Here is a 27,568-nt window from a genome sequence, read left to right as displayed (position 1 = left end):
TCCCTCTATTTTTTTCTATCCAGGGAAAGAATAAATTTTGTTATGTGCACCAAGGCATGTGTGGATGTGCACCACCAGGAGAAACACATGCTGCCCATCCTGGAGGGATGTGCTGCTTTGCTAATCTCTGCTGTATGGCTGCCCATGCGCTCATCTTACAGGGAGGTCTCCTGACAAAAGTGCCATTTTGGGGGCATTCTGCCAACATCCCGGTCATCTTCATTCCACAAGGAAGGAGGGTTGTCTCAGCAGAGGGGTGTTTTCCCAACATTTGGCCCCATGTGGATGGGCCAAATGTCAGGAAAGTCTCTCTCAACAGAGCTGTCGGCAGGATATGTACAAATGCATTGCATTATTTGCATATGTTTTGCCAACAGTAATCGGCAATGTAGACATACCCTAACAGTCTTCTAATATGTTCAAGGCCATTCTAAAGATGGGGTTCAATTGTCCTTCAGGTTCACTGAAGGTCGTCAAGAAGTAACGGGCTTGAATCTGCAAGAAGATATTCAGGTTCAATGTTAGGAAATGCTTTTTAAAGTATGTTGGCAGTTAATGCAATGGTTCGAGTACTCGCCAGCATGGTGCCTCCTGTACTTCTACCTGGGAATTAGCTCTTCCAGCCCTGGAGTTCCCCCTGTTGGCTGGTTTCTTGCCCTCAGTTACTTGTATCCTTCCATGCTACTTCAGGTCCTGTGTCCCTGCTGCCATGGTTCCCCTTCCCTTGCAGTAATGCCCCACAGCACTGCCCGCCCCCCGCACTCTGGGAGCCTCCCATCCCAAGGAACCTCAATGCCCATGGCCCCCTGGCCTCAGTGACCCATTGTCAGTTGTCATCTGTTCTGCCTCAGAGGCAAACTGCAATCTGAAACGTCCATCCACTGTTGGAAAGGGGTATGTGGACCTGCTGTCTTCTCCTGCCCCTGCTGCATCCTTCAGGCCTTGAAAGCAAGGCCTCAGCCTGGGAGTTTGCCTGTCAGAGTTCCTCAACACTGTTCTATTTTAGGTACCCTCTCTAGCTTCCCAGGCAGCCAGCACCTTCCTTTTCTGCCACTGGAACAAGACTGCTCTTCTCTTCAGGAGCCCTTCTTATCGGCCTTGCCAGTTCCTGATTGGCTGTCTGTAGCCCTCTTCTGATTGGTCCACAGTCCCAACCCTCTCCCAGGGCCTCATTTAGCCCTTATTTCACTGGACTGAGGTAACCACTGTGGAATACTAGGAAAGTTATGGAAGCTCGGTGGTTGGAGGCTTTGAGGGAAAATTCAGACAATCACTTGTTGAGGATGGGTTAAGTTTCTTGGTCCTGCACAAGTGCAGGGTTATGATTGAGCCTCTCAACCTCTCTTCCAGTGCTACATTTATGTGACACCATGTGTGCATGGCTTCCATCAGACAGATATAATTGGCTACTGAAGACTTGAGCTAGATTTATAATAGGGAATATGTGACCATGCACTGCGCTCTTAGGAACTGACCCCTTTATTGCTTTTCACAGTAAAGCTCATAGCCGAGCTTATGTGAAAAGCATCACGGGCAGGAAAATGTTTGAGCGCTCAAAGAAGGCTGAGTGAGGAAATTCCACTTTGGTATCTTCTACATGCATTCATTTCTGGAAGTAAAGAGTACATCATGCATAAGATCAGGCACTGATCAAGCTATGCCTTTGTAGCAGAGGCACAATATAGTGAATTACAGACCCAGACACACTCACCATGGCAATGAAAGATTAATAAATCGATACAGCAGATCAGCAGCGACACCAGTCTCAAAGATGCGGTGTCCTGACTCTAAGTCCTGTGCCCTCACTGCATGTCACCTAGTGAACATACTAGCAGAGAGATAGCCGTGCTAGTCTATATCCTATCAAAACGAAAAAGCAGTCCAGTAGCACTTTAAAGACTAACACAATAATTTATTAGGTGGTGAGCTTTCGTGGGACAGACCCACTTCTTCAGACCATAGCCGTACCAGAACAGACTCAATATTTAAGGCACAGAGAATCAAAAATAGTTATCGAGGTTGACAATTCAGAAAAATATTATCAAGAGAGCAAATCAGAGAGCGGAGGAGGAGAAGAGGCGGGGGGGAGTCAAGAAGTTTTTGCTAGTGAAAATACACTAGCGTGTAAAATAAAGGCGTAATATTAAGTTATCATTCAGTTTTAACTTCCATATGACCCAGCCATTGAATGTCATGCTGCAGCTTTCATGTGACTATTAATGAATCTAACAGAGTTAGGTATATCAATAGCCTCTTCTGCCACTGAGTCTGAGGCCCTCCATTTAGACCTAAAGATATAACATTCCAATAAGGTTGAGAAGTGTCACAACCCATGTTTCACAGATGGGATTATGAGCCAGAGAAATTAAAGCCCCAGGGAGAGCTTGGAAGTTAAGTGATGTGTCCCACGTCAGAGTTCATCTGTGCCCATTTCCCTCAGCTGTGGGTACCACGCTAACCACTGACCCAACCTTCCCTATCAGATTGTTCTTCAGCTAATTGTCTGTGATTAGCTACATGAATGGAATGCATAATAAAACGAACAGCTAGACAGAAGTGATGGAAAGATACCAGCACCCTTTAGGAGTTACTGAGATTCTGTGCCAACTACTGTATTTGTAAATGCTGTTTTACATCTGTTTCATTACATAGGTCCTCATTTAGCAAATGTTTATTTAGCTGTCCCTGCAGTTTTCCTTCAAGGGTCTATACCAATGGCCTGAGGAAATGGCAGAAACACAAGTTTCTGTAGAGAAATAATATGCCTTGAACACATTCAGTATATTTGGAGTCTGGAGACACATTTTAGGGTCTGGGTTTATTTATGGTACCTAATAGATGCCTTGATAATTATGTGCATGGGAAGGAAAACAAAATTTTGAGATTAAAAGCATAAAGAAAGCTTGCTTGGATTAACATGATCTGAAAGCATCAATTTGATTCTTACAATATCTATAATTTACTGAACTGCAGAATAAACATACTGTACCAGTGTGCTGACAAGGGCTCCAGGCAGTAAATATTTCATTACTTTAAAGAAATATTGGTATTAGGTATGTGTTTTAGTATTCAGCGGAATAAAGTTTTGAATAGTAAAATAAAATTGTTTTCTCCTCTAGGACCATCTTATTCCATTTGAGTGAAAAAAAATACATTGCCACCTATTGGACACTACTGAAGCACACCAGAAACTAGTGATTTTTGCCTAGGTAGCTAGGTGAAGGCCATCTCCACCAGTCACAAACTCATATCCAAATTCATACCTGCTTCATGTAGATCTTCTCCATTCCTGTGTTATTAGACTAGTAGGACTCATTGCTCCAGGAAGTCGGTAAGGGCCAAGAATCAAAAGGGATTGCATATTGCTCTGGACAAAAAAGAATCTGGAGCAATTATAACTGTTCATGATATGATGGGGTAATTGATCTCTCAGTATTAAATAGCCACATGAAAATTAAGATGGGGGGGCAGATTATTGCAAATCTGCCTACTGAAGAGGGAGCAGGCCCACCAATGGGGGGCGAAGGAGACAGGTGCTCCAGGGCTCAGCAATGTAAAAGGGTCCAGGGCTCCCCACTGCCGCTTCAACGCCAACGGCTGGAGCCTTGGGTGGCAAGACTTGTCTGAAAGAGGCTAGTCCCCACCCCCACCCGATTCACCAGCAGCCTAACCCTTTCTGGGAGCCCTTAGATGCTTCCCTGCATCTACACCTTGCCCAGGGCCAGGCCAAGTCCACCAGCTGCCCTGAGAGGAGAAGAGCATTTACGCTTTCCTCTGAGGCATCCAATGGAGAGACAGAGCCAGGACACCAATCCACTCTGGCAACTCCTGTTTGTGCTGATATTCAGCTGCCTCCATGGCACTGGTCAGGCTCCATGGGTCTGAGGAGCTCTACGGTGGGGTTTAGAAGTTTAGGCAGCCCCACAAGGAGTGCCTGGGTGAGTGTGAGGTGAGCAATATGAACCTCATCCCCCTCTGCCAGGTACCAGGAAAGACAATATGGTAACGAGGCAGGTATTTCAAGGCCCAGAGAGAACGTCTGATAATGCGACTCCATTGATCATCTCTGCTGGGGCCTCAGAGGACTGGGTTATACGTAGGAGACAATTAGCTGTACATCAGTGAGAACATATAAATGGTCATCATGCAGGGAACAGCCTACTGGCACATAACAGACATTGTTCTGTTTGTCAGACCAATAGCGTTCTTGTGCCCTTCAAGCACCTTCTGGATTGCACAGAGAGACTGGGTCATACACCAGCTGAGGCGAGAGAGCTGATGCCTTCCTGCAGCTCCTTTGAGATCTGTGAGATTGCGTGGGGGTGGGGAGTGTTGATTCAGTGCGGAACAAGCTGTGCCCAGCCTGGCAGAACTAGAGGAGGAAATACTTTGAAGGGATCCTCGGAAAGTCTCCTCAGACTCGGGAAATCACACTTTTCTGGGGGATGAGATGAGCCAGCTCTTGAGAGACGGATCATTGCTCTGTTCTGTTTTTCCTTGTAGAAGAGTGTTGTCCCTGGTTCTCACCTGCTCTGGCTTTGATGAGATTTAGCTGAATCAGCTGTTTGCCTAGAGGCAGGTGTTTGTTTTAAAGCAGCTGTTCTCAAACTGTGGGCCATCGTGATCTTACTCATCTTGAATAGTAACAAAGAGGAAGCCGTGCTAGTCTATACACTATCAAAACAAAAAACAGTCAAGTAGCACTTTAAAGACTAGCAAAATAGTTTATTAGGTGAGCTTTCGTGGGACAGACCCACTTCTTCAGACCATAGCCAGACCAGAACCTGGTCTGGCTATGGTCTGAAGAAGTGGGTCTGTCCCACGAAAGCTCACCTAATAAACCATTTTGCTAGTCTTTAAAGTGCTGCTTGACTGTTTTTTGTTTTACTCATCTTTGTGCTGGCTGGCTTCCTTGTTTCCAACTAGCAGCCAGCTCCTTGCACAATACAAGGGAAGGAAATATAAACATGATTAGCTGTGAAGTAATTTCTGTTGGGTGTCTTCAGTAGTGGATTTTTACTTCAGCCTGGGCTGCCAGGATTCTCCCACAACCCTACAGCCTGGGTTTGACCAGTAGCAATCCTTCTACACTCAGAAAGGAATAAACTGATTGCACAAAGGCAAAATGGGAAAGGACTGTCTAGGAAGGAATACTGCACGAAAGGATCTGGGCTTTATAGTAGGTCACAAACTGCATACATGTCAGTAGAACACGGTTGCAAAAACAGAACTTCAAACATCATTCTGGGATGATGTATTAGCAGAAATTTTTAGGCAAAATACCAAAAGTAGTTATTCCACTTTGCTCAGCACTAGAAAAGGTGAACAATGAGGAAAGACTGGAAAAACTGTTTGTTTATTCTGGAGAAGAGAGGACTGGGGTGATGTGATACATAAGCCAGGTCTACACTAAAGAGGAAGGTTGAATTAAGATACACGACTCCATCTACATTAATTACATATGTTAATTTGAGCTTCTGTGACATCACCACTGCAGGAGGTCATCAGGAACAAATGCTCGAGTTGACTTCCCTTACTCCTTGCAAGGGGCAGGAGTATCCGGGCTGATGGGAGTGCTCTTTGAGTGCGATTTAGCACATCTCTGCCAGGAAAACTAACTCAAATTCCAGAAGATCGACTGTGGGAGTGTTGATTTCCCTCAGAGTGCAGATGTGCCCTTAGTCCTGCCATGAGTGCAGTGGACTGGACTAGATAACCTCTCGAGGTCCCTTCCAGTCCTACAATTCTATAACTGTCTTCAAGCATGTCAGAGGTTGTCATACAGAGGACTTTTTGCCATGTTTGAAATAGTGCAGCTACTTCAAGTGCGGTATTCCAGTTCCGCTTCCCCTCTTTGTGAGAGGGGTAATGGAATCTTTGAAATCAGCCCTTATTCGAACTACCGAGCTCGAAATTAGGTATCTTGAAATAATTTATGCAATTTGAATTGCACAAATTGTGTAAATTATTTTGAGATAGAAATGCAGTCCAGACGTAGCCCAGGAAAAGCTTCCTGTCTGGGTAGTTAAGCACTGGGACTAGTTACCTGGGAAGGTTGAGGCATTTTCATCTCTGGAGGCTTTTAAGAGCCAGGTAGATAAGCACCTGTCAGGGAAAGCCTAGGTAATATTTAACCCTTCCTCAGTGCAGGGGATTCGACTGACCCTATTAAGGTCCCTTCCGATCCTGAATTCCTATGGTTCTGTGTAAGTATTCTGCCCTAGGGACAAATGTCCCTAACCTTACTCGGGGAGAAGGTAGAAATAAAGAGGGATAGACACAACCCCGTGTAATGAGGCATACACATGCTTTTTATTCCAGGAGTTAGATCAGCATGGGGGCAAATCCTTCCCTGGAGCAATGCATCATACCCTCCCCCACTCTCAGCCACCAGCATAAGCTCCCTACTTCAAATAGACCCCATGCTTTGCTGGCAGTGCAAGCACCGGCTCTTCCAGCGTACGGCTGCAGCTGCTCAGACTAACTTGGCAACCAGCCCACTGTTTCAGCGCCCATCTTCGCTGCTGCTTGTATCTGCCTCTTCTCTCAGCTCTGGTACTGAGTCACTCCACACGCTGGCATGGGTTCAGGCTTCTGAAGGTGGGGCTGTGTGAGGGCATTGTCTGACAGACAGACTCTCTTGGAATAATGAATTAGCTATTACAATGACTCTGTTTTTGGATGGAGACAAATTAGAGAGAACAGCTTCATGAGGGGGAGGAGAGGCAACCGTCTAAGGAAAGGAACAATGGAACCCAAACACCTCTTCTAATGATATACACCCAGGAACATTAACCAGAGCTCAATACTCTGACAATTGCTAATAGCCAAGTTCAGGGCCCTTGGATAGGAGGCCATAGAGATAAAGAGACAAATCTAGCAGTGGTATTTAAGTGCCCCTCCCTTTAATAGGAGCTGAAATCCTCACACATTTAATGCATCATTAGCGCTGGCTTGAGAACAGTTATGTTTCATAAAGCCACATTCAGCAATTCCTCATTTCCAGTCAGCGCAAAATCCTCCAAAATGTTGCTGCTTCTGCACCCTACCCCACTCCCAGACCTGCCAATCCCCAGCCCACTCCTGTACCCTCCCTCCATTCAGACCCCACACTTCAAGCCTGTGTCCTGACAGCCCCCTCCCCCACAGAACCCCTCATTTTTGGCTCCACCCCAGATCCTGGGGGGAAGTTCTCTGCAAAGGAATTTTTCCCTAGGTTTTCAACGCACCGAGCCAAAACACATTTTAAAAGTTTCCTACAATATTAGAAATGAGAAAGATGAAACAACTCTGGAAAGCCATTTCAAAATGAATAACCATGTAATATTGATGCAATGAGAAATTTTAGTTCTCCCCTCCCCATATTTTATCTTCCCCAAACAATTTTTTTATGAAACTGTCATGATTCCATCAATGTTTTCCAACCAGCTCCCGTATTTAGCCTTACAACCAATCTCACATAGGAATAGTAGTACCTCTCCAGTGTACAGATGAAGAACTGAGACAGAGCTAAGGCTAACATCCAAACCATTGGACTACCTGTCCTCCCTAGATATAGCGAGAGATAGAAACCTTTTGTTTCAGGCCTAGCTCTAATTTCAATATTCAAATCTATTGTGTCAAGACCTAAAACAATCATCAGTCAAGCAGGCTTTTTCCCCTTCTCTTTGCCCAGTTATATTGTTGGCTATATTTAGACAGTGGATTTACCCCTTTCATGAAAGTTGGAACCATCACCTATAGATCTCTTTTGGAGACAGAAGATTATGGAGTCTTGTGATGTGATCCAATCCTGATATATATTACAATAATTCCCTGAAGCCTCAGCTGAAAATCAGGGCCCAGTTATTCTAGGCACTATATATGTAACCCACACACCTACTGAGTGTGGTTCCCTGTCCCATGTAGTGGTGCTTAGACCACTCAGAGAAAGAATGTTTCCTCTACAGCCTTTATAGGTGGTTAGCTCGGGCTGTATTAGCTCCTGCACTAAGCTCCTGTGACACTAGGTTTGAGCCTGCATGTGGGCAGTCATATATACACACAACAAAAGAATCCTTGTTCACAGCTCACAATCTTAGTGGTTGTTGGGACAGCTATGAAGACCCCAAAATACACAGAAATGTGAAGTCCAAACCCTACTGAATCCCTGGCAGCAAAGCCACTGCAAGCCACCTGGGCAGAGCAGTGCTTTGCCTGATGGCTCCAGCTTGGTGGAGTGCTGAAAGGAGCTTCCCCCTGCTGGGGGAAGCCAGAAGGAAGCTGCACCCCCTCTCCCCCACGCAGGCTCCAGCTGCCCACTTCTCCCAGCTGGGGAAAGTGGGTGGCTAGAGCCCAAGATTTTGACATTTGTGTTAATACAATTAATGCATATGTGGAAGTCGTGTAAAGCAGGGGGTTACTGAACATTGAAAAATATGTTCATATTATCTACAATATTTGGAGCCCATACCTTTTCAAAAGGATGCATATTAAGAGTGAGCTAGCACAGTCTGGGCATGTTGGAGTGTTATCTGTTCACTTTCTTGGTTACTTTATCAAGCAGTTAGTGACCCTGATGCCATCTTACAAATAAGACCCTGAGAATCAAGCAACCACCATTAGCCTCAGGTCCAGTGTTTCCTGTAAGCTGAGCACTTGGGCAGCAGCCCAGGAGAAATTCAGGTGCCACCCAGCTGGTTAGCAGAGCACCCACAGCCAGCAGCATGTGTTTTTACTGGAGGTGCACATCCACACATGCCTTGGTACAAATAACAAATTTTATTCTGCCTAGGGATGGGAAAAAGTAGAAAGAACACCACTCAGGTCCCTGATCAAATACCCAGTTTGGATACACACACTCTGCTGCCCCTTCTGCAGTTTCACTTTGGATGCAATATTTAGGACTTCCTTCTTCATTTGACGGGATACAGTTTGGCAACAGTCTCTGCCACTGTTGGAATATTCGATGATGCAGTTAGATGATGAAAGCCCTCCAACTGCAAATGCAGTTCATTAACCACACTTCTATACCTACACTACTGTTATACACATCCATAAAATAATCTATTACTATGTCAGGAAAGTTCTTTGAGATCCCTCAAGTGAAAAGCAATATGGGTAGATATTCAGATGATGTAATTCAGGGTCAATGGAGCTCCCCAGACATAGACAGCCAGCTACTAAACTGATGTAAATGTAAGTCACTACTATAATTACAGCCTCATTCAGTTTTGCACTTACGCAAATGCTTTTATTTTAAGCATGTGGGCAGATGTGATGTAGTAGTAGGCATCCTTCAGTCTACGTGGACTATGTATCACGCCCTTCGTAGTTCCATTTGGGATCATCATTTGCAGCGTCGACTGTGACTGTGAAGGCCCACATGAGAGTGACAGTCCTTGCTGCATCTGTTGCATGTGTAATGGGTGTCTGGCAGGTCCTTACTGTGCTTTCTGTGGGCTCGCTTCTCCTCTGCTAGATGTCTGATCCTCATCTCACCCTTCTGAAGGCCCTTGTGTAGTTCCTGCCTCCATCTGCTGCGATCGTCTGCCAGCTCCTCCCAGCTGTCCCCCTCGATTTCTACCTCCCTGACATCCCTCTTGCAAACATCTTTGTAGCACAACTGGGGGCGTCCGGGGGGTCTTTTGCCAGAGGCTAGCTCGCCATACAGGATGTCTTTCGGGATCCTTCCATCATTCATCCTGTGGACGTGGCCAAGCCAGCGGAGCTGCTGCTGCCTGAAGGGGGTGTGCATGGTTGGGATTCCAGCTTGCTCAAGGACGGCGGTGTGGGACACTCTGTCCTTCCATGATATTCAAAGGATGCGCCTGAGGCAGCTCAAGGAAAATGTTCAGCCTCTTTTCCTGGCGGGCGTACAGGGTCCAAGTCTTGCTGCCGTAAAGGAGGGTGCTGAGGATGCAGGCTCTGTAGACTTGCATTTTGGTGTCGGTGTACAGCTTGTTGTTATTCCACACTCTCTTGCTGAGTCTGGACAGAGTTGTGGCTGCTTTTCCGATCCTCCTCTCAGTCTCCATTGGAGCTCAGTCTCCAATGACAAGGTGTCAGTGATGGTGGACCCGAGGTAAACAAACTCGTGGATGACCTGTAACGTATACTTGTCAATGCTGATTGATGGAGATTCAGCAATGTCCTGACCAAGTATGTTTGTCTTCTTTAGGCTGATGGAAAGCCTGAAGTCCTTGCATGCTTTGGAGAACTGATCCAGCAGTTTTTGAAGCTGGTCTTGTGTGATGCTACAGCAGTGTCATCTGCAAACAGCATATCTCTGATGAGGCCTTCCCGCACCTTAGATTTAGCTTTCAGTCTTGCAAGATTAAACAGTTTCCCATCAGGTCTTGTGTGCAAAAAGATGCCCTCTGTTGAAGATCCAAAAGCATGCTTCAGGAGGAGTGCGAAGAAGATCCCGAACAATGTCGGAGCAAGGACTCATCCTTGTTTGATGCCGCTTCTGATGCTGAAAACATCCGATAATGTGCCATCATATTGGATGGTTCCTCTCATGTCTTCGTGGAAAGACTGGATCATCTTGAGTAACTGTGGTAGACAGCCTATCTTGTGGAGTAGTTTGAACAGTCCATCCCTGCTGACCAAGTCGAAGGCCTTGGTCAGGTCGATGAAGGCAATATAGAGTGGCTTCCTCTGCTCCCTGCATTTATCCTACATCTGCCTCAGAGAGAAGACCATGTCAATGGTATATCTCTCTGCGCGGAATCCGCACTGTGATTCGGGATACACCCTCTCAGCAATCTTCTGGAGTCTGCCGAGGATGACGCAAGCGAACAGTTTACCAGTGATGCTTAGGAGGGAGATTCCACGATAACTGTTGCAGTCGCTTCTGTCTCCTTTGTTCTTGTACAAGGTTACAATGTTAGCATCATGCATATCCTGTGGAACCTCTCCCTCTCTCCAGCACAGGCACAGTAGCTCATGTAGACATTCCAGGAGGGTGTCCGTGGCACACTTGGTTACCTCCGGTGGTATACCATCCTGGCCAGGGGCCTTTCCTACTGCAATGCTGTCGATGGCTTTCTTCAGTTTGTCCACAGTTGGTTCCTGGTCCAGTTCATCCATTACTGGTAGGAGCTGGACAGCATAGAAGGCTGTATCAACCACAATGTTCTTGCATGAGTACAGCTCGGAGTAGTGCTCGACCCAGAGCTCCATCTGTTTGGCTTTGTCAGTGATAACTTCAACAGATTTGGATTTCAGAGGTGCCATCTTGTTCTGGGTGGATCCTAATGCCTTCTTGATGCCCTTGTGCATTCCCCTGAGATTACCAGAGTCAGCACTGGTCTGGATGCTGCTGCATAGCCAGTTGGCACAGTTCCTGGCTGTCTGCTGTACTGTTTTTCTGGCTGCTCTGAGTGCTTGCAGGGTACTCTGGCTCGGTGAGCATTTGTACTCCAGGAGTGCAGCGCGCTTCTTTTCAATGGCTGGAATCATCTCATCGGTGTTAGCTTCGAACCAGTCATTGGTGTTTCTAGCTCTTCTTCCAAACACCAACAAGGCCTTGTTGTAAATTGTATCCCTCAGATGCTACCATCTGGATGTCACATCGGCACCCCCAGGGCTGCTGCGCAGATTCTCCTCAAGGGTCTCTCTGAACTTTTCGGCTCCCTCTGAGTTTGCTGTCTTTCTGGCATCAATGTGGGGCCTTCCAGCTGGCTTAGAGTGGTACAGCTTCTTGGATCTCACCTTGAGTCTGGAGCAAACTAGCGAATGATCTCTATCATAGTCGGCATTATGATAGCTGCGTGTCAGAAGGACATTTCTGAGATAATCACATCTAGCAATGACCACGTCTAGTTGATGCCAGTGTTTCAAGCGTGGGTGTCTCCATGACACTCTGTGCAGTGGCTTGGTTTGGAAAAATGTGTTTGTGATGCACAGATTGTGGTGCGTGCAAAGTTCGAGAAGACACTGTCCATTTTCATTCATTTTTCCCACACCGAAGTGGCCTAAGCAGAAAGGCCATGAGTCACAATCGGCTCCAACTCTTGCACTGAAGTCACCCAAAATGTACAGTTGTTCGCGAGCAGGTATTTGCACTATGGCAGCACTAAGCATGTCATAGAACTTGTCTTTTACTTCTGGTGTGGCATACAGGGTTGGGACGTAAGCACTGATCAGGTGGACAGGACCGGCGCAAGTTTGAAGTATGACCTGAAGGAGTCTTTCTGATCCGCCCATGACTAATTCCACCATTTGCAGAAGGGTGTTTCTGATGGCGAAGCCAACACCATGCTCCCTGGGTTCTTTTTGGGCTTTACCCTGCCAGAAAAAGGTATAGTCCTTTTCCTTTAGAGATCCCGAATCTGCGAGTCACATCTCTTGCAGAGCAGCAATGTCAACTTGGAGCCTCTTCAGTTCCCCACTGATGACAGTGGTCTTTCGGGTGTCGCTGATGTCCTGAAGATCTTCAGCCAAGCCGGTCAGCATGGTCCGCACATTCCAGCAAGCAAGCTTAAAACTTTGATGGTTTTCTTTTCTTGTTGATTTCCTTATTGCTTTGCTTGGTGCTGAAATTTCAGTCACTTGTCAGGTTTGGGAACCTTAAGCCTTACGCACCCCGTGAGGCAGGTGAACTGTGGCGGGACAGTACCCTACTGGCTGGGGGCTGCCCAACTTGAGGCAGGCGGTGACTGTCCAGTGAGGTGCGATGATCTCTCCCACCATTGAAGGCAACCCCTGGCACTTGTTCTCTACGCCAGTCGAGCAAGAGCTTATAACCGGTATCTGTTGCCTCCAGTGTTGGTTCAATGCTGTTAAGCGATGCTGGAGTACCTCTCCAGGTACGAGCCTGGGCAATTTTTTGGCACCCTGGGCTGCCCAGGTGCCAGTATCCCCCTCTCGGCTTTACTGATATGGTCCAAAGGAGATGATAACCTCTACGTCTGGTACCAGCTCAGCTGCAGGAGTTGCTGGGTCCATGCCAGAAGTTGGCACAGAACTGCCTTAGGACTCCCCTCCGGATTTTCTGTCAGGGTTTACTTCCTTAGCCTTGCTCCTTCCCAGGATAACTCACAAGGCAGTGGGCAGTTGTGATGGGACTACAGTAAACCCCTGACTTACGCAGGGGCTGCATTCTTGTGCAACCCCGCATAAGTCAAATTTCCCCACTCCTCTGAGTGGTAGGGAGTTGGTGCCAGGCATTAACCTGAGTGGAGTTAACCTGAGATATGTGCAACTCAAGTGCATATATTTCTGGGGTCTACTGTATATACTGTACTTGTTTAAAAGTGTACTTTTGTGCTTTGAAAGAATAGGGCCCTCCTACCTGCAGAACTACTTTTTGTATTTGCTGTTTCCTTCTGGGCCATTTCATGATGAAACATTTCACATATTTTAGTGCAAAACCCTGCCCTCTTGGAATGACATTTAATGAAAATCTAGATGATTTTTTATTTCAAAAATACCATTTTTGAGTGCTTTTATGGTCCGAGTATATATACACAATAGTGTTTCATCGGCTTGCACACAAGCCTTCAGATCTCTAGCTGAATAAGACAGAAACCTTATTCTCACCTGAATCAGACTGTATTTATTTTCTTCAGTACTAAAGCTTAACATTGATTTATTGCCGCCAAACCTACTTCACAAGCTATGCTGTTTCAGGGCCCTTTTAAACTCTGAGGGGAGTTTAAAAAACTGCGCTCCTATAAAAGCACTGCTCAGGTCCTGATGTCTAGCAGCATTTGATTCCCCCCTTATTTGTATTCTTGTCAGTGTCACATTTAATGCCACAGAGCTCACTTTTAAGGTAATAACCAGCCTGAAGTTTATGAAATAAAAGATTGATATCAGCTTCATAAAACTCCGGGGAAGCAATATCTTTCCTACATCTTACCATTCTTTTAACTGTAGGCACCTTCATACACAGCATGAGAGAAGCGTTTTAAAAAAAGGAGATATCTCCACACAGCCATGGGATTTTACATCCTAGTGTGGCTTTGCTTTATCACTTTAACAGCAAAGAAGTTACAGTCAGTGCCTTGTGTGTTCCACAGGTAGATTTCTTTCAAGAAGCACCCTTTATTTAAATGCCATTTGATTTTTAAAGGCTGGTGCTGTGTAACAGGTGGTTCATTGTCACCACCTCTGTGGAGGCCAGATGGTAACTCCATGGGCTATCACTGCAGATGAGTAAAAGGGAGGCTGAACAAGCTGGTGGGAAGCCCCATGTGTCTGGGTTTTCAAGAGCACGTTCATCACAGTGGTAGCTGGGTACCTTCCGCAAGATGTAATTGATGAAATTGCATGAGCACAGAGATCTTTTTCTAGACATTGGTCAGAGCTGCTAAGTATGGTCCAGACATTCAGGCCTTGGGGGAAGGGAGGGTTGACTCATTAATAGATCTAGGTCTCCCTCGATATTTCACAACTGAACGCTGGCTCCAAATCTCCCTCTGGATGGAACGAGATGTTTGAATGTAGGATTTTGAGTGGGGTCCATTTTCACTCTTTTCTAGTTCTGCTGGACTAGACCACAGAAATTCACCCACCCAGATTCCCAGCTGCATCCAAGCTCCCTTGGGTGAAGCTGAGGAAGTGGGGAACACAGGCATTGCTCTACTAACCCCACTTTCTGCCCTCAAACATTGTGGGTCCCGTTCTCTCTCATCAGCTGCAAAAGTTCTCCACGGAACAATGACCAGCCAAGAACCAAAACAGCACTGAATATTCCAGCTGCATATTTTGGCCTCTCCTCTTGTTGACTCCGTATTCCAAGAAGGAGGTGTAAAGCTTCACTGACACTAAGTCACCTGGTGATTAAATCATCTGGGAAGTCACTGTAATAAGGTACCTAGAATCATTATAGTTCCTTATGGCACTGCTGGAGTGGTGCAAAGACTATACTGAGGCCAAGGATCCATCTCTAAAGGTTCTTATTTTAGATGAACCATTTCATCCTCCAATTCCCCATCTCACCCTCATTTGAGCAAACTCGAGGACTGACAGACTTGACGTACTTGACTTAAACCCTTGTACTCTGGGCGGAGCATAGGTCATCTACATGTCTCCTCCACTTCACTCTGTCTTGAAAAAAAACTTATAGATGACATGCCCTCTGGTGTTGGGGCTTTCCTCCCCCAACCCCATCCCTTGCTCCCCGACCCTGCATTGCAAGGGTCCCTCTTGGACAGGACACCTCCGCTTCCTGTGCAGGGGCTGAGAGTGCCTTACTTCCATGAGGATGGCCCTACCTCCGCACACTGAACCGGTTACCCACTGAGCAGTAGCTCTCAGGGGCAGCAAGCTTCCAGAGGGCAACTGAAACCTGATTCTCCAGCGGGGGTGGTAGGCAGCAGCCGGATGTCCTGTCTCCAGAGGGCGGGCGAGAGCCAGGCACAGAGCTCCAGAAAGGTTTCCTTCCATATTTGGAAGTTCTGGAGCCACACCTGGTTGCCCCACTGCCCCATGATCAGCTGGTTCCACCAGTCAGAACTGGTGCGGTGCCTCCAGATCCACCTGTGCACCCAAGGGGACGGGGGCAGGTGTGACCATTCTGCAGCCATGGTGAGGTCCTTAAATGTGGTCTTGAGCTTGCGCTCCCTGAGGAAGAGAAGGACAGCTGTCAAGAGGTGCAGCAGGGGCTGAAGCACACCTGTGTGCAGCCAGTGGAAGCCTGGGAGCTGCTGTGGCACTATGGCTCCCTGGAATGAGCTATTTCTCCCAGAAAGAGTTGAAACCCTGCTCTAGCTGTGCTGTCCCTCAAGGATGTAGGCACACCTGTGGCACAGGCAGCAAAAAGGTGTCGGGGGGGTGTCCTTTTAATTGAGTGTCTTGCTGGGGCTCCGCAAAGGCAATGGTGACCTGCAGCCCTCGTCTGCTGTGGGTGGCTGTTTTGCTTGTAGAGCACTTGGCAAGTCCAGCAGCTCTCTGTGAACAGAGATCACTCTTTTGTTCTGCTTTGCTGTCTGGATGTGATCGGACAACGCAAGTTTTGTCGCAAAATATCTTCTGACAAAAACTTCTGTTGACAAAGCGCTCTAATCTAAACCTAGCCAAAGTGTATGCTGGGTAGAAGGCTTAGAATTGGGGCAAAATCAAGATTAGGATTCAGGATGCAAAAATCTTGTCTCTCGTGTGTCCCACAAACAGTGGAAATCCTGCCTGAAAATGTAATATGGCAGATACGTATCAGAGCAGCTTGATCTCCTAACATGTTAGCTGCTTTAATTAAAAATCTCCTGAAAAGCAGTGCTTCAGTGAAATGTAGCTGTTTATGAACCTGAAAAATTAAGCTCCTTTTGGTTCTTCTAGCAGTAGACAACTTAAACGTTAGGACCCAGAAATTCCGAAGTTCAAGTTGCTCAGCTTCACGGGGTCGGGTTAGTCCATTTGGTAGTTTTGACAGTTTGTTAAAAATTCTTTCATGAACCATTAAAATTTGCCACACAAACGTATCTGTCGATACTCAGTTTTACAAACTTCCCTTCACAATGTGCCCAAGTTGCTTGACTTCATCCTCTTTGAAGTAACCAGCCAAAGGACAGAAATACTGCAAGAGCCTATTGAACTATTTTAATAATGTATGACTGATGAGTAGACACATAGATCTTTTTGGTAGATCTTTAATTGAAATTTTTTAATTAGACCAGTTCCAGGAACAGAAGCATATCCCAAATCACAGTTTTAATCTTTACAAAGAGGCAATTTCCTATTCTCTCACAATACTGGCGTCTTTTCAGCCATCCTCTAGCAATACATAAATATCAATAACTCCACAGCACAATGGGTTTAGACAACTTTTATCTTTTTCCCATTGGCAGAATAAAACGAGTCCATCAGCGTGAAGTGGACTTTTTCATTAGTCAGTCTCCAGTTACATATGCAGACCAATTTCCAGCAATTTCATTGGAGTCTCCTGGCTGCCATATGGCACCTCACACAAAAAAACATCCACAATCAGCTGTGCCATCATTTGGCAATGAAGCTGCTTGCACCTGCAGCCATGGTTCCCAGCCAATGGGAGCTGCAGAGGTGGTGCTCAGGGTAGTGCCTGCAGTGAGTGTGTTTGCAGAAGGAGGGTGTGACAGTGCACAGGGTACTCCTGGCCTCCCCTCTGCCTAGGAGCTGGACATGCTCGCTGCTTTCCTGGAGCCACATAGATTTGGATATGATCACTAGGATGCAGATGCAGTCACTAAACCAGTCATAGAGTCCAGGCCAAAAGGAACCAATGAGACTGAAGTTATTAACTGCATGGGTCAGAACTAGAACCTTGGTTCTTCGTATCTATAAATCTGGCCTTGAATTAAAGGTGACCATCTTATTCCTGAATAATACAAGTAGTGTGCCCTACATCTGCAGTGATGTTTCTACGAAAACTTTATGCTCTTGCCCTACCACCAGTGGTAATAATGGTGGGGACATTAATGTGAACAAGTCACCAATATTTTAACCATTGTGTCTTCTAGACCTGTTCTGGGCGGGGATCAAAAACAAATCAGTAAACACTCACACCATATTTCTACTATTGTCCCTCTTCTCTTTCCAGGGGTAACAGTGCCACCCAGCGCACAGAGAACCGTCTCAGGCTTCAGAAGATCTGTATTCTATTCCCAGCCTGCTGCATGACCTTGTGGAACCCTTTTAATCACTGGGCCTCAATTTACCTATCTGTAAATTGGGGATAATCAGACTGACCTTTGTAAAGTGTTTTGAAAGCTACTGCTGAAATGTGCTATGTAATGGCACATCTAGGTGGCATTATGAAGCAAAGAGAAATGCATGCAGTAGTCACTCTTAACTGAAGGTAATCTGCCCTTCTTGGATCAGCTGTGAGATTGGAACCCAGGATCTTTATCTCTAAAAGCAGGGGCGGGTCCCACATGAGCTAAAGAGTTACGACAGCTGTGAAAATGGAAGTTGGGGCAAACACACTTCTTTTCTATAGCCTGACCACCCAGGATGGACATCCACATCCCCAGAGTAGGGGTTACATCAGAGAGGGTCCTGAATGACGAGGCACAGCCAGCCAGAGCTGGAGTGATGGCATGCAAATCATGGAGGAGATTGCTTAGCTCCTGAGAGCCCCGACTGACCAGAGGCAGGTGCCAGCCCTGTGGTGTGTGGAGTACCCAATCACACTGCCTGTCCTCAGAGTTGTGCTGCTGAAGAACTTCTCTTTTAACATCTGGTGAAGGGTTCATCTGGAGCTGGCAGGCTGCAGTTCAGTAGTCTGAGAGCCTTGAGATGGCCTTTCCAGGCAGCCTGAAGGAGCGTGACTGAGTTATGCTCCATAATCCCTTGGTGCTCCCTGCCTTCCATCCATCTGGCAGAGGAGGGCTAAAAGGGTACAGGAGTTGCCCCACCCCCACAGGGCCTCAGGCAGAGCCTAAGGGGTGGGAGGATGAGCTCCCTCTGCTCTGTCTCCTTGTCCCACTATTCTCTCTTCATTTTGGGGTGTGATCAGCATACCTGTGGGATCCTCCCACCGTCTTAGGTTCAAACAGTCCAGTAGGTCTCCCCAGCTCACTTAACAGTGTCTGTTTGTTCCCCCTTGTCAGGGAGAAGGTGGGGAGAGAATATGGGTGTCATTTGTCCCAGCTGGGTCCCCCTTTCACCATAGATTCCTCTGTCCCACAAGCTGCTGCCTGCCTGAAGCCAATTCTGCATTTCCTTTTTCTCCCCTGCCCCTGCCTATCAGTCTCCTTTAACTCAGGCTTGAAGTATACTGTTTACTGCAACTGCGAAGGTGCCAGGTTGCTCCTGCTGCTTCACTTCAGACCCCTGCCTAAGGGTACAGGAGTAAAATGCATTTGCTCACCCCAGAGACGGATACATGTCAGCGGCGATTATTGTGATTCTTCTTTGCAGAGGGCTATGGGATCCTCTGGGATGACAGGTGTTTCACAGACTGCTTGTCAGTAATTCTCGTTAGTTCATTGTTCTTTCGTATCTGTATCAAATATAGCATGTTAGTGGGCTCAGTGCAGGGATTAAAGGGTGACATTCTATGCCGTGTCCTATACAAGAGTTCAGGCAAGATTATTGTGGTCTAATACTGATGAAGCTGTGAACTTTTACTCTAGCAAATCTCTCACTGTTGTATGTGAATGTCAGACCACAAAATCATGCTCTCTTGCACTCACCACAGCACGCATATGCAACTCTTGATATGCAAGATGTACGTTCTCGGTCATCTTAGGTTGCTGTTGTGCTACCACCTGCCACCATAATATGTGTGTGCCAGTATCTTTAACAGAGCTGGGTGGGAATTGCTTTCTTCCCCGTCCCATGAAAAGTTTTGAGATGTCAACCAACTTTCCGATCAAATGGGATGAAAAGTTGAAATACCAAATTATGGTGACTGGTCATCCGGAATTTTCTTTCAAAAGTTCATCAAGCTCAACATTTTCTTGTAGAAGTTTCAACTTCAACCGATTGGTATTTTTAAAGGAAGAAACATTTTAATCAAAAAATTTCTAGTAGGCTCCACTCTGAATGTGCAGGTGTAGAAACTCAAACTTTAGGTAAATGTAGGGCCTGATCCACAGTCCTAGGAGCCCTCTACAGAAACTCCCACTGATCTTATTAGGCTTTGGCTCTGGCCTGTACTGGGCATGATGTGTTCACAAGAAGTTGGTTCCATGTTTTGAAAACATGGGCAGTGAAATTTGGGTCTCTATGAACCAGTCAGGTGTGAAATTTTCATTACTTTTTGGCTGCTTTTCTCAAACACTGACAGTTTGGTGGAAATCTCTAAATCCATCCCTGGGAGCTGCTTCTCCATGCTTTGGCTGTTCAGCAACTTCAGCTGTTCAGCTGTTCAGCAACTTTACCCAAAGTGCCAGCATTTCAAAAAGAGAACACCTTATATTTTCCAAGAGAATGGAAGGGTTGAGATGCATTAGCTTTCACTTTTATCAGTTCAAAGATCTACTACCACAGGTGAAAGCACAGCCCCCTCTTCCCCCAAATCAAGAACCACTTGAAGCTCAAATCACGAGAAGAAAGTGGGGATCGGATGGCTAAGCCACACTCTCAGAAAACCACATCCAGCAGAATCCATCAAGGCCTCCAATGGAACCCACAAGGAAAATGCAAAAGAGGAAGACGTCAGAAACCATGGAGAAGATCTACTGAGACTGAAGGACAACAACTGGGGTACTCACTACCCTGTTCCCACCATGACCCCCCCGCTTCACCCCTCCCCAGCCACTGCTCATTAAAGTGGGATCTGGGTCTGGTGAACAATGAAGTGCCTTTTACTCAATAACAGAAGCGTGTGGGCAGGAGGGACAGCTGCAGTGGGGATTGGCAGCCACTGGCGGCTGGGCCATCATGTCCCGCCAGGCCCACAACCACCATTTGGGCTATGTCTACACTAGCACACTACGGCTACTTCTACGCGTGCCCCAAACTTCGAAATGGCCACGCAAATGGCCATTTCGAAGTTTACTAATGAAGAGCTAAAATGCATATTCAGTGCTTCATTAGCATGCGGGCGGCCACGGCACTTTGAAATTGACGTGCCTCGCCGCCGCGTGTCTCATCCAGACGGGGCTCCTTTTCAAAAGGACCCCGCCTACTTCGAAGTCCCCTTATTCCCATGAGCTGATGCATGCATTCCCATGAGCTGATGGGAATAAGGGGACTTCAAAGTAGGTGGCGTCCTTTCGAAAAGGAGCCCCGTCTGGACGAGACACGCGGAGGCGAGGCGAGGCGCGTCAATTTCAAAGTGCTGCGGCCGCCCGTATGCTAATGAAGCGCTTCATACGCATCTCAGCGCTTCATACGCATCTCAGCGCTTCATTAGTAAACTTCGAAATGGCCATTTGCGTGGCCATTTCGAAGTTTGGGGCACGTGTAGACACGGCCTACGTCAAAGTAGCCTATTTTGACGTGATGACATCGAAATAGGCTACTTCAACGCTTATCATCTACACACTCTCCAGGGCTGGTGCCATAGATGTTCAACGTCAAAGTAGTGATGGAGAATGTTGAAAGGAGCCGCCCTGGAAGAAAATGCGGCGCGTCCACACACACAAGTTCTCCCTGTCGAAATAAGGGGCCAGCAAAGCTGCAAGCCGCTCCCTTAAAGGGCCCCTCACAGACACACTTGGCCTGCACAGCACGAGATCCACAGAGCTGACAACCGGCTGCAGACCCTGTGCATGCAGCATGGACGCCCAGCTGCAGCAGCAGCAGCAGCCAGAAGCCCTGGGCTAAGGGCTGCTGCATGCGGTGACCAGAGAGCCCCTCAGGGGCTGGACAGAGTGTCTCTCAATCCCTCAGCTGATGGCCGCCAGGGAGGACTCTGCTATTTCGAAGTAGCAGGACACGAACCATCTACGCATGCCCTACTTCAACAATGAACATCGAAGTAGGGTGCTATTCCCATCTTCGGATGGGAATAGCGATTTTGAGGTCTCGCTGCCTAACATCGATTTCAATGTCGATATAGCACACGGCGCGTGTAGACATGATGCATGCTATTTCGACGTTGTGCCGTCTACTTCGAAGTAGCCGGCGAGTGTAGACGCACCCTTGGTGTCAGCCCGCAGCCACCACTCTATGAACAGCATCAGCCTCCAGCGGGTGGCACTGTGGTCCCAGAGCAGGTCCTCCTGGATGTACCGATGACGCTTCTGGCCACAGGCTCGCCCTGGTGGTGAGGTGGAGCCGGCCTGGCCCTCGGATGGTGTAGATTCAGTGGTAAGGAAGACAAAGAGAAGATTCATTCCAGCAACACAGCATGCCCTGCTCCCGACCACAAGCAGTGACCAACGCTCCCTGGGCCAAGGGACAGGAGTGTCCTGGGCCCAAAGCCATGTGTGGCATATGCAATGGGCTCTGCCATATGGGGGCTCGATGGAGGCTCCAGGACCAGGTTGACTGCATCACTCCCCCCACCCCTGGCATAATGGGCTAGCAGCCAAGAGGGGTGTCCAGCCACAGGGGGGTCCCCTCATGGATGACGGATGAGCCGGGAGCACCCTGGCCCTCCCTGGCACCCTTACACACACACCTGTGGCTCTCAGCGATGTCCGCAGGAGCAGTTGCTGCCTCACGCTTGTGGCCGTGTCCACATACCAAGTGGCACACTCCTCGGCGCGTCTGAGGTCAGGTTGGTACCTTTGCGGCCAGCCTGCTTCCAGCCATGGCAGGTGCTGGCACACCCCCACCCCCTCAGAGGGCCTGAGGCTCATCCAGCCTCCCTTGAGGCTGACAGCAGGCTCGCACCTGTGCCCGGGGGCTGCCTGCTGGGTCCAGGTGGCACATACTACTCTGCTCATGGTTCCACATATCAGGATCACAGTGCGAGGTCTTGCCCGAGATGGCCACACAACACTTGCAGCATCCCCCACCTGTGCCCACCTCCCACACTCTGGAGTGTGTGGTTGCATGGGGTACTTACCTGAGGGACCATCAGCCAGCTCTGAGTATGCCGGGGAGGTGGCCTGGCTGGCAGGGACCAGCTTCAGGACAATTAAAAGGCTGATGCTGGCCTCTGACCCTGTGTCTGGCTCCAGCTCAGTGGGGCTTGGGGCTTGGAAGCCTCCTTGGCCTCCTCCTGATGGTGCTTCTGCTGCAGTGGGGGGAGGGGGGCTTGGGCACCGTGTCTATGCTGTGGTGCAGTGGGGATGTGTCCCTCCCTCCCCCCAGGATGGTGTGGTGCTCACAGTAGTAGGGGCATGTGGCGGGTCCTGCTCCAAAGTGCCGGGCAGTGTCCTGGGCCGTGACAAAGCTTTTTCACCTTCACTCTGACCTGCTCCATGGTTCTGCAGGGGGTTGTCCCCCTTCTGCCAGGGCAGTGGCCATCAGGGTGTGGATGGGGGCATTGCTGCACTTCACTTTGGGATCTTGGCGGGTCTCTTCCTCCCCCCACAGCTCCAAAAGGGCCTGGATCTCGGCCCCAGTCCAGGAAGGGAGCCTGCCTCTTGCTGCCCCAGGGTAGCTCCTGGGTCCCCTCAGGCTGGTCCCTTAAGGATCCAGGGGGATCGTGGGCTGCCAGCTTCTCAGCCGTTGGGCAGGCTGACTGTTCCGGAGTGGATGTGAGGGTGTGGGGCACAGCTAAGTGTTACTGTGCTGTTTGCACACTCTGATTCCTGCCACAGGGTTTTCTAGGCTTCCTGTGGCTTCCAGAGGGACCGGAGGCAGGGACCATAGAGCACTGATTGATGTGGACATGATGTCTGCCAGGGCACTTGTGCAGCACACGGGTGGCCTTTTTAGTTGACAGAAGGCCCTGCAGAATGTCCAAACCTGTGTTTTGTCCATGGATCTCTGTTGACTGAGGCGTTCTTCCTCGCGGAGGGCAGGGTACAGCTGCAGACAAAAGCACTGCATTCTATCGACTTACCGTCAACAGAACACGCTTGGTAAGCTGGATGCTCCCCACGTTTCGCTGACAAAACAGGTGTTTTGTTGTCAAAACCCTCTAGTCTAGGTATAGCCTTAATCTGGTTCTTAGAGTGATAGGGTGGAAGAGACCTCAGGAGGTCATAGAGAGATCTATGACCTCAGGAGATCAACCCCAACTAAATCATCCCAGCCAGGGCTTTGTCAGCCTGGGGCTTGAAAACCTCTAGGGATGGAGATTCCACCACACGCCTAGGTAACCCATGCCAGTGCCTCATGTATCTCCTAGTGAAATGGCTCTTGCTAATACCCAACTTAGCCCGCCCTCACTGCAACTTGAAACCATTGTGCCTCATTCTGTCACTTGTCACCACTAAGAACAGCCTCTTTCCGCACTAGTTGGGACTCCCTTTCAGGTAGAATCATGGAATCTTAGAGCTGCAAGGGACCTTAGGAGGTCATCTAGTCCAGCCCCCCGCCTAAAGCAGGATCAACCCCAACTAAATCATCCCAGCCAGGGCTTTGTCAGCCTGGGGCTTAAAAACCTCTAGGGATGGAGACTCCACCACCTCTTTAGGCAATGCATTCCAGTGGTTCACCACCGTCCTGGTGAAAAAGGTTTCCCTAATATTCAACTTACTCCTCTTTCTCTGTAACTTCAGACCATTTCTCCTTGTTCTGCAGTCTGTCACCACTGAGAACAGCCTCTCTCCATTCTCATTAGAGCCCCCCACTCTCAGGAAGTTGAAGTCTGCTATCAAATTTCCCCTCACCCTTATCTTCTACAAACTAAATAACCCCAAATCCCTCAGCTTCTCCTTATTGGTCACGTGCTCCAGCCCCCTAATCATTTTCATTGCCCTCTGCTGAACCATTACAATGTGCCCACTTCCTTTCTATTCTGGGGGTCCCAGAACTGGACACAATGGCTACATCTACACGTGAAGCCTACTTCGAAGTAGCCTATTTCGATGAATAACGTCTACACGTCCTCCAGGGCTGGCAACATCGATGTTCAACATCGACGTTGCGCAGCACCACATCAAAATAGGCGCTGTAAGGGAACGTCTACACGCCAAAGTAGCACACATTGAAATAGGGGTGCCAGGCACAACTGCAGACAGGATCACAGGGCGGACTCAACAGCAAGCCGCTCCCTTAAAGGGCTCCACCCAGACACACTTGCACTAAACAGCACAAGATACACAGAGCCGACAACGACTTGCAGACCCTGTGCATGCAGCATGAATCCCCCGCTGCAGCAGCAGCAGCCAGAAGCCCTGGGCTAAGGGCTGCTGCACACGGTGACCATAGAGCCCCGCAGGGGCTGGAGAGAGAGCATCTCTCAACCCCCCAGCTGATGGCCGCCATGGAGGACCCTGCAATTTCGATGTTGCGGGACGCACAACGACTACACGGTCCCTACTTCGACGTTGAACGTCGAAGTAGGGCGCTATTCCTATCCCCTCATGGGGTTAGCGGCTTCGACATCTCGCCGCCTAACGTCGATGTTAACGTCAAAATAGCGCCCAACACGTGTAGCCATGACGGGCGCTATTTCGAAGTTAGTGCTGCTACTTCAAAGTAGCGTGCACGTGTAGACACGGCTAGTAATCCAGATTAGGCCTCACCAGTGCCTAATAGAGGGGAATAATAACTTCTCTAGATCTGCTGGAAGTTGAAGACTGCTATAAAATCCACCCCTCACTTTTTTCTTCAGCAGACTAAATATGACCAAATCATAAGTCATGTGCTCCAGCCCCTTCAATAATTTTGTTGCCCTCCTCTGGACTCTCACCATTACATCCTTTTTGCAATGGTGGCCCAGAACTGGATACAATACTCCAGATGTGGCCTCATGAGTGCCAAATAAAAGGGAATAATCACTTCTCTACATCTGCTGGCAATGCTCCTACTAATGGATTGGATGCATCTTCCTCATCTTGCCTGCAGTTTAAAAATTCCATACTCTGTATCTAACTAAAATGTTGCAGGAAGGATGCTATGATTTGCAGTGTAGAAGAAAGCAGTTTTCCATATCCAACTCTGCCTCAAAGTTACTGTGTGGCTGAACACTAGTTACAAAAACACTATGCCTGAGTACTTACCAAACATCCCAGGAGAATGAGAATCATCAGTGTTTTTTGAGCTTTGGATAGATATGGTATCTCTTTATTCCCACCCCACCCAGTTGAATCAAAGAATCAGAGAAGATTAGGGTTGGAAGGGACCGCAGAAGGCCCTCTAGTCCTACCCCCAGCTCCAAGCAGGACCAACCCCAACTAGCAGGCAGCTGGTATTTAGTTTTCAGTTGCCTCTACTGTTGAGGAAACATATACATGCTCAGACACCTTCATTTTCATCTGAAGAACTGGGGTTCACCCACAAAACTGGTTAGTTTCTCAGGTGCCACAGGGCTGATTGTTTTTGTGAAGCTACAAAGTAACATGGCTACCCCCGCCCCCCGGGCTACCTTCCACTTGCTCTTTCTTCACTGTTCTTCTAATACACCACAGAATAAAAGTCAAGTACTATGGAGATGAGCACCCTCAAAGTGCCTACACACAAAATTATGCCTTAAGGAATAAACCTATATAATGTATTCAAAAGTAATAAGAAAGAGCAAAAAAGATAGCTGAAATCAACCCGTAGGATTTAATGCACACTTATGTCTCAGCCACAGAATTTCATATGAAAGGATGGAGGGATCAACACTTTGTATTACATTCTTTAGGTTTAAAAGTAAATTTTGTAGAATGCCATTTCCTTCTTCTCTACTAAGTTCTATCACATTTTTCCATAAAGGTCAAAACAAAAATATCAACCGTGCTGTTGCTGAAAAGTGAGACTAATTAAAAAGACCAAGAAGACTGACATTCAAAAAGTAAAGCAGCAGCACAAATTTTGAAGTGTTAGTTACATTTTACAGATCCTTCCAGCCTTCCTAATGTACAGTACTGTATGGAACACGAGAGGATGTTTCTTTAAAAAACATTTTTAACACGCCAGTTCCCTTTTTTCTGTGATCCCACTCTCTGATCCCATCTGTTACCTGTTTTAGAGAACTTCAGCCCTTTAAAACGATCTTTTCTCAGATTCTGAAAACAGAAAGCATCTGTTGAGTATGGGAAGGAACCATGGCTTGTTGCAAAATGCTGTTTTTTAATGTGGAAATATTGTAAACGAAATTTCCCAAGAACATTTTTCAGTTTTTCAATGAAAAGATCTAACCCAAAAGCTAACAACAAATTGAGTTTTTGAAAACCATTTTGCTAAACCTTCTCAGGTTTTGGTTTCTGGAAACCTTCTACTAAAACAAGTAGGAGGTTTTTTTGGTTAAAAAAAAAAGCTATGTTTCTTAGAAAATAGATTTTGACAAAAAATACAGATATCTGCAGATGGAAGTACATTAAAAATTCCTCAGGTCATATACAACAACAATGGACTGTATCTTTAATGGAGTTATAATATTATCTTTGCACCAAAGGCCTCAGTCAGGAGCAGGTTCACTTCTGCTAGGTACAGTACATGCACACAGAAGGCTATGGCTTATGCATCTTGGTGAGCACATCACTTTTCACATGAATGCATGGAGAGCTTATATGGAACAAATAGTTTCTCTTGTTTTTATCTCTGCATCCACTTCACAGCACCTGCATCAGAGCCTGTTCTTAGCTACAGCTGCATCTCTGTGGTCTGATCAGCAGTCATAGCTTTTCTTTGCTGGGTGAGGAGCAGCCCTTTCAACTTGCCTGCATCTGAATATAAAGGAGAGAACCATGTGGACTTGACCATAGCAAAGCCAGATCCCGGGATCCTGGCAAACTGGAACACCTACAGCTTCAAAGGATTTGCAGCTCAGTCACCCTATATCCTCCCCAGTCCTGAGTTTCACCGGGTTGAGAAAGGAGACTACCATACACTAGGATGGATCCAGAAGCAGTTCTGATGGGGAGGGCGGGTGAAGAAAGAAAGACAGCTGTCCTCCTAGTAATGACATACTTGCAGAGAGCGCTGTCGGTTTCACAACCAGAACCTATCAGCAGGGCCAATGGGATTACCAGGCACCCTGGCCAGGTGTGGGGGAAGGTCCAGCTGCTTGCTCCCGAAAGGGACTGGGCCCTGGGTGGAAGGGGAAGGTCTCAGCCTTTCCCACACGGGCCTCCAGTGCCACATGGAGTGCACTGCTCGCGTACAAGACTTTGGCTGCAATTTCAAGGGCCCGGGGTCCAGCCGCTGCCTCTGTCGCAGTAAT

The sequence above is a fragment of the Carettochelys insculpta genome, chromosome 7, assembly GCF_033958435.1.
Source record: "Carettochelys insculpta isolate YL-2023 chromosome 7, ASM3395843v1, whole genome shotgun sequence".
NCBI classification, from domain to species: Eukaryota; Metazoa; Chordata; order Testudines; family Carettochelyidae; genus Carettochelys; species Carettochelys insculpta.
The sequence above is the reverse complement of the archived record's forward strand: the minus strand, read 5'-3'. Positions refer to the sequence as shown.